Source organism: Pinus tabuliformis, chromosome 4_1, assembly GCF_031772625.1.
Source record: "Pinus tabuliformis cultivar Carrire ecotype Pingquan chromosome 4_1, CPIR1, whole genome shotgun sequence".
Taxonomy (NCBI): Eukaryota; Viridiplantae; Streptophyta; class Pinopsida; order Pinales; family Pinaceae; genus Pinus; species Pinus tabuliformis.
The window spans coordinates 134,714,220-134,726,607 of record NC_142303.1 but is presented as its reverse complement, the minus strand read 5'-3'; positions in this window follow the sequence as shown (position 1 = coordinate 134,726,607).

The following is a 12,388-nucleotide window of genomic DNA, read 5'->3' as shown; positions in this document are numbered from 1 at the left end:
GTTTTATATATACTGAAATAAATTAATATAAGAATAATAATTATAATTAAAATACAAATATAATATAATATTAAATAAAATAAGGGCTACACAGTGATTAGTATTTATCGCTTAATTTATATATAGGTTAATTAAATTAAAAGATAATAAAGAGAAAGATTTCATCACAAAAATAAGTTGAATGTCATCACCAAAAATTAAGAAATATAATTAACTAACCATGTTTATATTAACATATATGCACTTTAATATATGTTTATTATTTGTATATATATTTATGTGTTTTATTTTATTAAAATATGTTTTTAATATAATAATAAATCATTTTAAATTGAAAATATGGAATATATATATATATATATATAGATATATATATATATATATATATATATATATAATTCATGAAAATGAAAATAATAGAAAAAAATGAAAGAAAACTAAAAACAAAAAATTAGTAACTAATAGAAATGGAAGTTACTAGACAACCCATAATAAGACCTCAACTAATCACTTTACAAATAAATAAATTTAAATAATAATAATAAATAACAAAAATGGAATTCCTATAGATAAGTCAAAAACAAACTAATACACAATCAAAGGCAAAATTGAATGCATAATACCATGTTTACGGTAGGTATAATAATACTTAAATTATAATTAAGTGGAGGAGTGTAAGTAATTGAATGTTCTAAATTTTATGGGAATTTCTTTCCTATATTGTTTATGGTTATTATAGGTCTTATTTTTTGATGTTATTATTAGGTTAGGTATTGTGATTAGTTTAGGCTAGGTATAATTTACTAAATGCAAGGTAATGTTTATGGGTTTGTACATAATGTGTTTTTAAAAAATGACATAATAATAATTATAAAAGCATAACTAATGCTAAAAAAATTAATTACATTAAAAACATTTTCTCTATAGTTTATTGAATTGAATCTTCCATGTAATGATGATAATCAATATCTTTGAGACAATGGTCGATGCAAGTACGACCATCCATTCATCGACCCTTGTAATTAACCACTTACATGGATAAGATCAACTCACATGTGTGCATACTTATCTAAATATCAATTCTCAATATGTACAATGTTTGAAAAAGAACAATGGTTGTAATTCCAAAGATATGTCAAGCTTGCAATTAGTTTGTCATGCCAACATAATTGAATGACATGGATTTAGGTTTCTATGAGTATTGATTTTTAGCAAGTCAATTATTTGAAGAGAAAGGATATCGATAATTCTAAAGATGATGAAATTCTAGAAGGATTTTCGATTGTCCACGTTGATGAAGGTCAAAGTAGATTGTGATTCTTACTCTCTACTTATTTTATATGATCTTTGACATTACTCAATAAAGTTCATGAAGAAAATGGTTTTAAGTAGGGGGAGGGATTGGTGATGCTTTGTAATGTGAAGGTGCTTGAGGAGTCATTGTGGTTGATTGAGTGCAATGTATCAACCCTTGGATGGTTCAACTTTGTTGGAAAATGGTTTCAAAATCAAGACACCACTTGGGCCAAATGAATGAAGTACAACTTGAATTAAGTCTTAGTAGGGAACTTCGGTAAGATGTGGGCTGAGACTTTAGCCAAAGGCAATCATCAACCACTCCTATGCAAGGTTTTGTAGAATAATGTGAAATATAGTGCAAGAAAATAATATTTTTTGTTATTTTTTTTCTTTTTAATAATTGTCATTGAATGCACCAAAATTGCACTTGCATGGTTTGATATCAGACTATCCTTCTTCCTTAGACATTTAATATAGTGAATCTCAACAGATAAAAGATAAAAACTATTAACTTCATATAACCAAATACATCCAACATGAATAAACACTAAGATTGTAAAAAAAACCCTTAAGGTAAGGTAATACCATAATTACTCTTTATTAAAGGAATTACTCTACAAGTCATGTTTATCGCAAAACAATTCTTAACATATCTCAATACATGATACTTATGTGTACATATACTATCTCATGAGTGTTCCTAGAGGCTTGGGCCAACTAAATCTTATGATCCCATTCATTATCCACCAACTATCTAGTGGGTATACCTTCTTTCCATGTAACTAAGTGCCTCATCCTCAAGCTCATTGGCAAGGATGAGGTATTATTTAGGGCTTAAGGCATTACAACAACAAATTTCAAAGTCATTACAACAATACACTCAATATGCACTGAACATGTTATTTTGTAAAAACTAGATCTAAGTGGAGAGAAAAAAAATAATTCGTCCCAACTACTCAAAATAAGCCCGGTTAATAATTTATTCCATAATAATAATCAGATGACATTAACTATCCCATAAATACTTAATATTACATTAATTTCCCTCTTTAAATATATTAAATTTAACTTAATAACTTGTATTTTTTAATAATTCATAATCTATAATCTATACAAATAATTTAATAGATTATATTTTTAAAAACAAGCCATTAATATTGTAACCCAAAGCTTATTATTATGAATTATGTTTTTCCTCTTTACAATGTTTAACGCATCGATGGTCATTTACAAAAGAACAAATGCATACACCAACATTTTTTTGAGTTTTAACTACGTGAATTTAACTACAAATTATAAGCTTGTTTGCATGTTGTATTTGTCTTTTGTTAGTATGGGCTATGGTTACTACCATGTTGTGCTATGTTTGAGAGGCATAGATTTATAGCCTCCGTCGGTCCTATTTAGATCTCTTTAGTGTATTTCAATTAGTGATAGTAGCTATTTTTTCTTTTAATGATTATTTGTTTTACTTATTTAGGGCAAATGATTATTTTTTCAATATTTAAAATTAAAAAAAAAAAAAAAAAAAAAAAAAATTATAAATTAAACTTATCATCTTAAATAATTGTTTATTTTACATGTTAAAATGTCTATAAAAAAGACAATTTTTTCACAGTCTAAAAAGTCTCATAAGTCGACCGCGTTTGAGCCCCGGAGTCCCGTTCATGGCTCCCTCCTAATCTTCCCCCGCGGGCCTGTGCCTGGCAGCGCTGCTGCTCGGCGGCGCCTGTCCCTCGCCCAGGGCCTCCTGCCCTCTCTCAGCTCGGGGCCTCTGCCCCCCCATCCCTTTTTTTTTCGGGGCCTCTGCCTCGCCTGCCCGCTGATCCCTTCTCCTCTGAGCGTCTGCGCCTGGCAGCGCTGCTGCTAGGCTCCTCCCCCCCTCTGGGTGCCTCTGCTGGAGCGACAGAGGTGCAGAAGCCATGTCTGCAATGGATCCACCTCATAAGGAACACGAGGATCTCGAAAAGTCCTTTGCCTCACTTATTCCAGAGAACTCTTCAGAAAAAATCAGACCTACAGCAACAAGATTCATCAAAAAGCTAGATGAAATACCGGAAGTCTCGCTCCCTCCCGCCCTCCCGAGGAGAGCTGCAGTAGCCTTAGCTGACCGGGGCCTGGTTGGCCAGTTTACAGGACTATGGCCCTCTCCTCGCACGGTCCAACGATGGGTAGAAAGGAACTGGAACTCGATGGTTCAAGGAAAGATAGCGATAAGGTTCTGTGGAAGAGGGTTTTTCACTTTTCTCTTCGAAACAACGGAGGATCGAAACCTCATCTTCAGAAATGGCCCTTACTTTATGGACACTAGAGGCCTCTATTTGAACAGATGGACCCCTGATTTCGACCCAGAGATGGATGTTCCCAATGCTGTTCCCGTCTGGGTCCGTCTCCCGCACCTGCCGCTCCATTGCTGGGGAGACGAATCAGTGAAAGCCATCGGAAATGCAGTGGGAAAATATATCGACAGATCGGAACCAAAGGAGAATATGCATGCATGCGCAAGGATCTGTGTGGAAGTTGATCTGGGAAAGGGTCTGCCAGAAGCAATCAAACTCAAAGTCGACCAGTGGACGCACATACAGCAAGTGGACTACGAGCAACTACCTTTCAAGTGCAAGGTATGTCATGAATATGGGCATTTTGCAAACAGATGTAATAAATCTAAGTTAAATGTATCTGAAACTAATACTGAAGCTCCGGAAGAAGCATGGGAAAAAGTCAAGAAAAAGAAATCAAACCCTCCTCTAAGAAGTCTCTCTAAATCCCCTCCCGAAAATCCTTCCTCCCCTTCTCATCCCTCCGGATCTGGCCCTCCTTTCCTCTCATCCTCCAACCCTTTTGAAACTCTGTCCACAGAAGAACCCCCTTCCCCCCCTCCTTCACCAAGAGCCCCCATTGTTACTCCTGAATCTCCTCACCCAACCTCTCCTCCTCCAACGGCAGAAAGAATCCTAACAAGGAATAAGTCAAAGGAAACTAGCTCTTCCATCGATCCCCCAAGAAAAGTTGGAAGGAAATCCAACAAAGAAATAAGGGATGAGACAGCTGCTAAAGAGATGGCCACAGGGACCCAACAGCCAATGGATACATTCCTAGACAAGTCTAAAGGAAGCGGGGAGAGAATGAAAGAGAAAGGCGGGGCCCACACAAAACATAAATGATGAATCTGGTCTCTTGGAATTGTAGGGGGATGGGCTCCTCCCTTAAAGTAAATGCAGTCCGAGACCTACTAAAATCAGAACATCCGGACATCCTCCTTCTCCAGGAGACCAAAATCACCGAGCAGGAATTTCATAACAGTATGAAAAAAAGCAGAATTTATGAAGGAACCGCAGTAAGTGCAGCAGGAGCCTCAGGAGGCATAGGGACGATCTGGGATAAGAACAAATGGAAGCTCAAAGATCATAGGCAAAGCAGATGGTGGATCAGAACAGACATGCAAAACATAGCATCAACAGAAGAATACACCATTTACAATGTGTACGCCCCCCCTCACTTCAGAGAAAAAGCCACGTGTTGGGAGTCAATCTCATCTGATCTAATGGACGCCCAAAGAAGAAACATCTGCTTGGGAGGTGATCTGAACCTAATCAGAAATGCAGAAGAAAAGATAGGAGGGAACTTCTTTGCAGACCCCTCAAGAGATGCTCTTGAAGAAATCATACAAGCACATAATCTGGTGGACATACAGCCTCAAAACGGGCGTTTCACATGGTCAAATAAGAGAACAGGAAAGAACAACATAAAAGAGAGGCTGGATCGTATTCTGGTTCAAGAGACAATAGTGGCTAATTTCACAAGCATTCAAAGCTCCATCATTCAAGGGTATATTTCAGACCATAAACCAGTGGCACTGAAAATGGACAAGGGGAAGAATATGGGTCCGCTTCCCTTTAAGTACAACAGAGCCTGGGACAGAAGTGAGGATTTCAAACCTCTGATAAAAGCTCAGTGGGCAACTGAAATATTAGGCTCCCCACATTTCATATGGGAAACCAAGCTCAAGCTCCTTCGGATTGCCATTAAAAATTGGGCAAGAGACAAGGCAAAAGAAGAAAGTAAAAAGAAATCTGAACTCCAAACAAAACTAACACAGTGGAATCTAGAAAAGGAAACCAGACAAGAAACGGATGAAGATCAAGCAAAAGAAACTGAAATGTACAAGGAGTTGTACAATCAGAATAGAAGAGAGGAAGAGGAACAAAGGCAAAAATCAAGATGCCTTTGGCTTAAATCGGGAGACCGAAACACATCCTTTTTCCATAACAGTCTGAAACTAAGAAGAGCTGGAAACAACATCGAAAAAATAACAGTGGAAGGTAAAGAGATAAAAGAACAAGAGGAGATTAGGGAGGCAGCGACTCAGCATTTCCAAAACCTCTTAACTGCTGATCCGCATCACATGCACAATCTGGATTTCTTCAAAAATTTGAAAAACAAAATCTCAGAAGACCAGAACGCTGATCTGGACAAAGAGCTCACGGTTGAGGAAATCGAAGGGTCAATTCACAGTATGGCCTCGGACAAGGCTCCGGGGCCCGATGGCTTCACAGTGGACTTTTATAAGACTCACTGGGATATTATAAAGAAGGACTACATCAGGGTGGCAAAAAACTTCTTCACTAAATGCAAAATGGGCAGCGGTATGAAATCCTCCCATCTGGCCCTTATTCCCAAAGACCCAAATCCTCAATCCTTTGATAGATTCCGCCCCATATCCCTTTGTAATGTCTCCTACAAGATCATAACCAAGATCTTAGCAAACAGGCTTAAAAATCTGCTCCCCTCTCTCATCTCCGAGAACCAAGGCGGCTTCGTTCCTAGGAGGCAAATATCTGATAATGTCATCCTTATCCAGGAGGCTATTCAGAGCAGCATGTCAAGAAACGAAAGGGGTATGATCATTAAGCTCGATATGGCAAATGCATTTGACCGGGTTAATCACGCATTCCTTCAGGCAGTTCTAAAGGAATTCGGGATATCTGAGCTCTTCATCAACAAGGTTATGGAATGCATATCAGACAATTGGACGGCCCCCCTTATAAATGGCAGGCCCAGCAAAGCCTTCAAAAGCTCGAGAGGATTGAGACAGGGGTGCCCTCTTTCCCCCTTCCTCTATATCATCATGGCGGAAACTCTAAGTTTGCAGCTGGAGAATATGCGAAGGACAAAGGAAATAACAGGGGTTGAAATAGCAAGAGGTGTCAAGGGGATCAACCACTCCCTTTTTGCAGATGACACTTTACTAATAGGAGGTGCCTCAAGTCTCATGGCCCGGAGATTCAAAAAAGCTCTAGACCTTTTTCTGCAAGCCTCTGGAGGCAAGCTAAATAACCACAAATGCATGATTTACACTTGGAATGTCCCCAGACATATAATCCAGAGAATTTCCATAATAATGGAAATCCCTGCTCAAAGGAATTGGACTTATTTTATGTACCTAGGGCTACCTTTAGCAAAAGAAACAGTAAAATCAGAGATTTGGGTCAAGCTGATCGAAAAATTGAGAGGCAAACTTCAAAGCTGGGGAGTGTATTGGCTAAACTTGGCGGGCAGAACAATACTAATCAAAGCCATTCTCACAGCTCTTCCAATATATCAATTTGCAACCACACTCGCCCCGGCTAGCATCCACAAACACATGGAGCTGATAATCAGAAGTTTTCTGTGGCAAGGAGGAAAGCAAAACACAAAAAAGTTTAGTCTGGTAAAGTGGGACAAGGTCACTCTTCCCCTAGAGAAGGGCGGACTCGGAATCAGAATTCCAAGACTAGCAAACATGGCCATGGGCTACAAACTAATTTGGCGAATTCTCAATGAGAGAGGAACCTGGTGGACAGAAGTCATTAAGAAGAAATACCTGAGCGGGGTCAATAGCAATATCCTCACTGAAACCATCATTGATAGGCAGGGCACGCCCATGTGGAAACTTATTAAAAAAATGCTCCCTCAATTCAAATCCTATATATCCAGGGTACCGGGTAATGGCAAGGATATTAACATTTGGAAGGACAGGATAATGGGGTCAAATGAAAGGGAATCCCTCCACAAATTCAGGCCCCTCCAGAGGTGGATGACAGAAGCAAAATTCAAAACCCTCTTCGATATCTCTCTTTGGGAGAATAACTCTTGGATAGGGTGGAGATCCTTTAACCTCCCCTCGGATCTCACAAACCTTTGGGTTGAGCTCAAGACCTCCCTTACAGGTGCAGCTCCCATCAATAAACAGACAGAGGACAAATTTGTCTGGGACCCTAATGGAGGAAGATACACGGTGAAAGAAGGCTATAAAGCTCTTCAGAATGCCTCAGCAGTTAATACATGGCCCCTACACAAAGCTGCATGGAGAATTGAATGTCTGCCAAAGGTGAAACTGTTCAACTGGACCCTGCTCCATGGCAAAATCCTCACTGCGGAGAACCTCAAGAAGAAAGGCATCCAAGGTCCCTCTATTTGTTGCATGTGCAGGGCAGCGGAGGAAAGCAGCATCCACCTTTTTATAGAGTGCCCGTTCGCCAAGACTTGTTGGAAGCTCCTCACCAGCCCTTTAGACATAGGTGAGTTGCCAAATCAAATCACTCTTCTTCAGAAAAATTGGGGGAAACTCCTTCCTCAGAATAAAAAAGGCAAGACCCTAGCCGCAAGGTTTTGGAACAGTATTCCTCCAAATCTTTGCTGGCAGATTTGGATCGCCCGGAACAAGTGCATATTCAACAATGAGAAACCAAGCATAGCTAGCACTCTCGCAAAAGCAACTGCACTCATCACAGAGACTATCGAGGCTAATGGTATAACTCAGGTGGACTTGGACTCGACTGATGCAAAAATAAAAGAGTGGATTGGCAAATTTAATTATGGGACAACTCCTCCGAAAAATTCAAGCATTTGGAAAGGCAATCTGGATTGGAAGCTTCGAGGGACAAAAGAAGAAGTCACCCTGTGGATTCAGAACCAAAGGAGACCTGTCCTCCAGTTCGATGGAGCTTCCAAGAATAATCCGGGTCAAGCTGGAGCGGGTGGGATCATTAAAGACCCTCAAGGGAAAATTATAGTAACTTATGAATGGGGTTTAGGCACCATGACCAATAACAAGGCAGAGGCTTACAGCCTTCTGCTGGGAACCTCTATCTCTAGGAAATTAGGCCTTCAGAACCTTCTTATTTTGGGCGATTCTGCAATTATCATTGCGGCCATGACTTCAGGGAGAGACTTCAAGCAGATGGCACTGAATAACATCAAAACTAGGATAAGGGAAAACATCAGGTTTCTAGGAGAAGTCTCGTTCAAGCATATACTAAGAGAGAACAACAGGGAGGCGGATGAGCAAGCAAACAAAGCCACAGGTAGGCAGCCAGGTCAGATAAGAGAGAATGACACAGTATATGGAAAGGATATCCCATAAAAAGATCCCTCACATCGCCTCAGTCCAGGACAACAGTCAACTCAGACAGGAGGATCATCATTTCAGACCTCCCTCGAATTCTCCACTCCGCTTCCCAAACCATCTCGACTGCATAATTCGGTACCAAGGATCTCATTTCTGTCAACAAAATATGGTCCATATCAGCAAGCTCCGTTTAATAATGAAATTCATTCTGACTAGCGCAGCCAATCTCTGGAGGGGAGGCCGAGCCCATCTCTCTCACACGATTCTGGGCGGCAGAGAAATCATCTCAAAGGGCAGCCCTCTTCACATGTCTGGATTCCCGCATTGGATTGATAACAGGAGGAGTCTCCCGCACTCTATAAATTGCTTCTCAGATCTCAGAAACCTCACAGCTCGCAGTCCTGCAAGGCATAACACCGTTGTTCTCTTTAAACGTAGGCATCGTTCGACCTCCATCAGCTCGCAGCGGGATCAAGCCTCCACTCTGATCTTGGTAAACTCTGTTTCTTGCTCTGTGGTCTTTATTACAACTAACTCTCTGTGTTCTAATCTCTGCAGAGCTCCTAGAAATTTTCTTCAGTTCTCTTATCTCAGCTCTCTGAGCCCTTTGATCATCTTCTCTCCAATCCAGTACCTCTGTGACATAGCCTATTCTCCTTCTACAGCCCTGCTCTCAGCTCTTATCGGGTCCTCTCTTCTTCCAAGCACCGGTCCTCTACTTGCTCGAATGGCTGATCAGCAAAACAATCCTCCCGTTCAGGCCCAACCCGGCAACCCTCTGGATAGGATCTTCAATAACAGGGACTGCACCATGTGCAAGGCCCATACGATTATGATAAACAGCCTAACAAAGCAACTCAAGGAGCTGACGGATGACTACCATGCAGACAGGAATTCTAAGCGAAAAAAGCTAGACAAAAGGAAGAATGAGATCGAATCTCTTAAAGAAAGATGCAGCCACTTGGAGGCAGCCATTGAACACATTCGCTCCCTCACCCAGAGTTACCAGGCCGAAGCATCAACCAAGGCAAGCGCAAGGAATCAGGATGATTCAGTCACTCAACACCTCCCTTAAAAGATATGCAATGTAAATTTAGATGGATAGGCGGTTCCTTCGTTAGGCAGTATAGTCGTCTTCATTTTGTTTTCTGTTTAACCAAGAGAAGCAATGAGGAATATGGGTCTGCGAACCCGCTTTTGACCCTCAGCTCTCAGATCCGTTTCCCCTATGTAATAGAATTCAGTATTGCTGGCTTTTATAATATATAAGTAACCGACTTTGTTAAAAAAAAAAAAAAAAATGTCTATAAAAAAGATAGGTATATAATTAGAAAATAAAACAAACAAATGCATAATAAAAAATAATCTAAAATTAAAAACTATGAACATTGTACTAAGTTTGTTTTATGTATTTCAAATGAAAGGGACAACTCATTTTTAAAAATAGGTGAGACACATATTTAGAAAACAAAACAAATAAATGCATAATAAAAAAAAATCTAAACTCAAAAACTATAAACATGGTACTAAATTTGTTTATTTTGTTTTATGTATTTCAAATGAAAGAGACAACTCACTTTTAAAAATAGGTAAGACAAATATTTACAAATGTATAATCGTAAAATAAAACAAATCCCAAAATATGAAAGAATATTATCCATGTCGCTAGATAAGTATTGGGCAATAGGTATTGGTTGACTCGATATTAATTTAAGCAAATATATCCAATATTTTTCAAATTACTAAAGTGTAACTTTAATAAATAGTTTTTATATTTTCTGTCAAATTTTTATTCACATTTATCTCTCATTTGATTGGCTATAAATTTGAACATGTTATTGGCCACACCTTGTTTAATGAACCCTCAGTCTTTTCAAAACTTGTGTTATGTACTATACGATCCGAAATAAAGATAAAAGTTGCAAATAAAAGACAACTGAGTACTGGGGCCAATTAATAATGTTAGGACAAAGTGCATTAAATAATCATATTATATGTAAAAACTTTAATAATGTTAGGACAGATTGCAGTAAATATTCATATTATATGGTAAAAACTTGCAGATGACACGCGGCTCACCTTCCTAGCACTCAACTTCTATGTCCTCTTGCATATTAAGACATTGTTTATATGTCGCGGCAAGTCATCACAATGAGGCCTCTACACGTCATTTTGCCTTGACACACAATATATTTATGATGCTATAATTTTTCCACCTTTAATAAATCACTATTCATTTTAAATACTTCATACTGTTTAAATGATTTACATATGTTGTGTGATTATACTTTTTATATCCTAAAATAGTCCAAATATATATTATTTGAAAGCAGATTTGAAATAATATGTAAACTGTTAAACACACACATGGCAACAACAGAATATTAAAGATAAGCAGGAGAGTACATCTGTTATTTGACAATGATATACATTTATAGTACATTCGTGTGACCGTTGGGTTCCACATCCCAAGGTCTCTTGGATTCTCATGGTTGTTCACAGTCTACACCAACCCATAGAGGATTAGGTGTCCAACATTCCCCACCTTAATCTGAAGGGGTATGTATGAGTCCAAGAAGAGAGTTGTAATACAAAATGTGCAAAAATGCATGGCAGCACTAGGCTGAATGTGCTCTCTGAAATGTTGGTATAAAGGGTGATGGTTTAAGGATGACCACCAACACTGGAACACTTAGTGCAGTTCCCGGAACTCTTCCAATTCTGGCATGAAGCTGAGGTCTTCTACTAGAGGAAGTGCTCCTAATGTTTTGAAGAGGGAAACCTTCAACCATGAAAGGGAGGTCTCACCCCGCATAAAAGGGAGAACCTCAACCTGAAAAGGGAGGTCTCAACCTGTGATGGTTTAAGGATGACCAACAACTCTGGAATGCTTAATGCAATTCCTAGAACTCTTCCAAAACTGGCAAGAAGGTGAAATCTTCTGCTAGAGGAAGTGTCCCCAATTCTTTGAAGAGGTATCACCGACTAAAGGCATGCTCAGGGGCATCTTTGTCTCTGGCTACAACTCTAAATCTGATATCGCAGGTTGTGGCTCAGGCTTGCTTGATGAGGCTTTGAAGCTTGTAGATGACCATCATTTCCCCCCCTGTCAGATACAAGGTGAGATGATGGAGAAATCTCAACTACAAGATTGTTCAATACTCTAGAACAAGTTCTAACATATGAATGGAATATCTTCTTGGTTGTTGATGCCCATTGCCAAGAAGCGAGCCATCCAAGATGAATCTTTGTTCTTGTAGGAGGTTTGTTTCTGAAGCATCTGTTTGAAGAATGACTGGTTTTATGACAGTGATTACATGGATGAAGATCAAAATAGTGATCTTTCAAATGACCAACTCGGTCACAGTGTTGGCATTTCACAATCTGTTGTTGTTGCTGTGGAAGAGGTGCAAAATCTGGAACAGCTGAAGGTGAGTTGTCATGAAGCAATTCAGCACTTTGAAATTGGATTGGCTTCGAGTAGTCTGGAATATGAAAATACACGTCCTTGTCATATCCAAGACTAGTTTTGTGCTTGTTGTGGACAAGCTCTTCCCAAGGTCTGATGATGGGCTTGGGAAGTGCAGATTGAATTTCTGCTTCTGTATGAAAATTTGTTGCTTTATTGGGCACTGGATCTATATCGGCTGTAACATTATTGTCTTGCTATTTATGGGAGTCTGTTTCAATCTTCTGAAC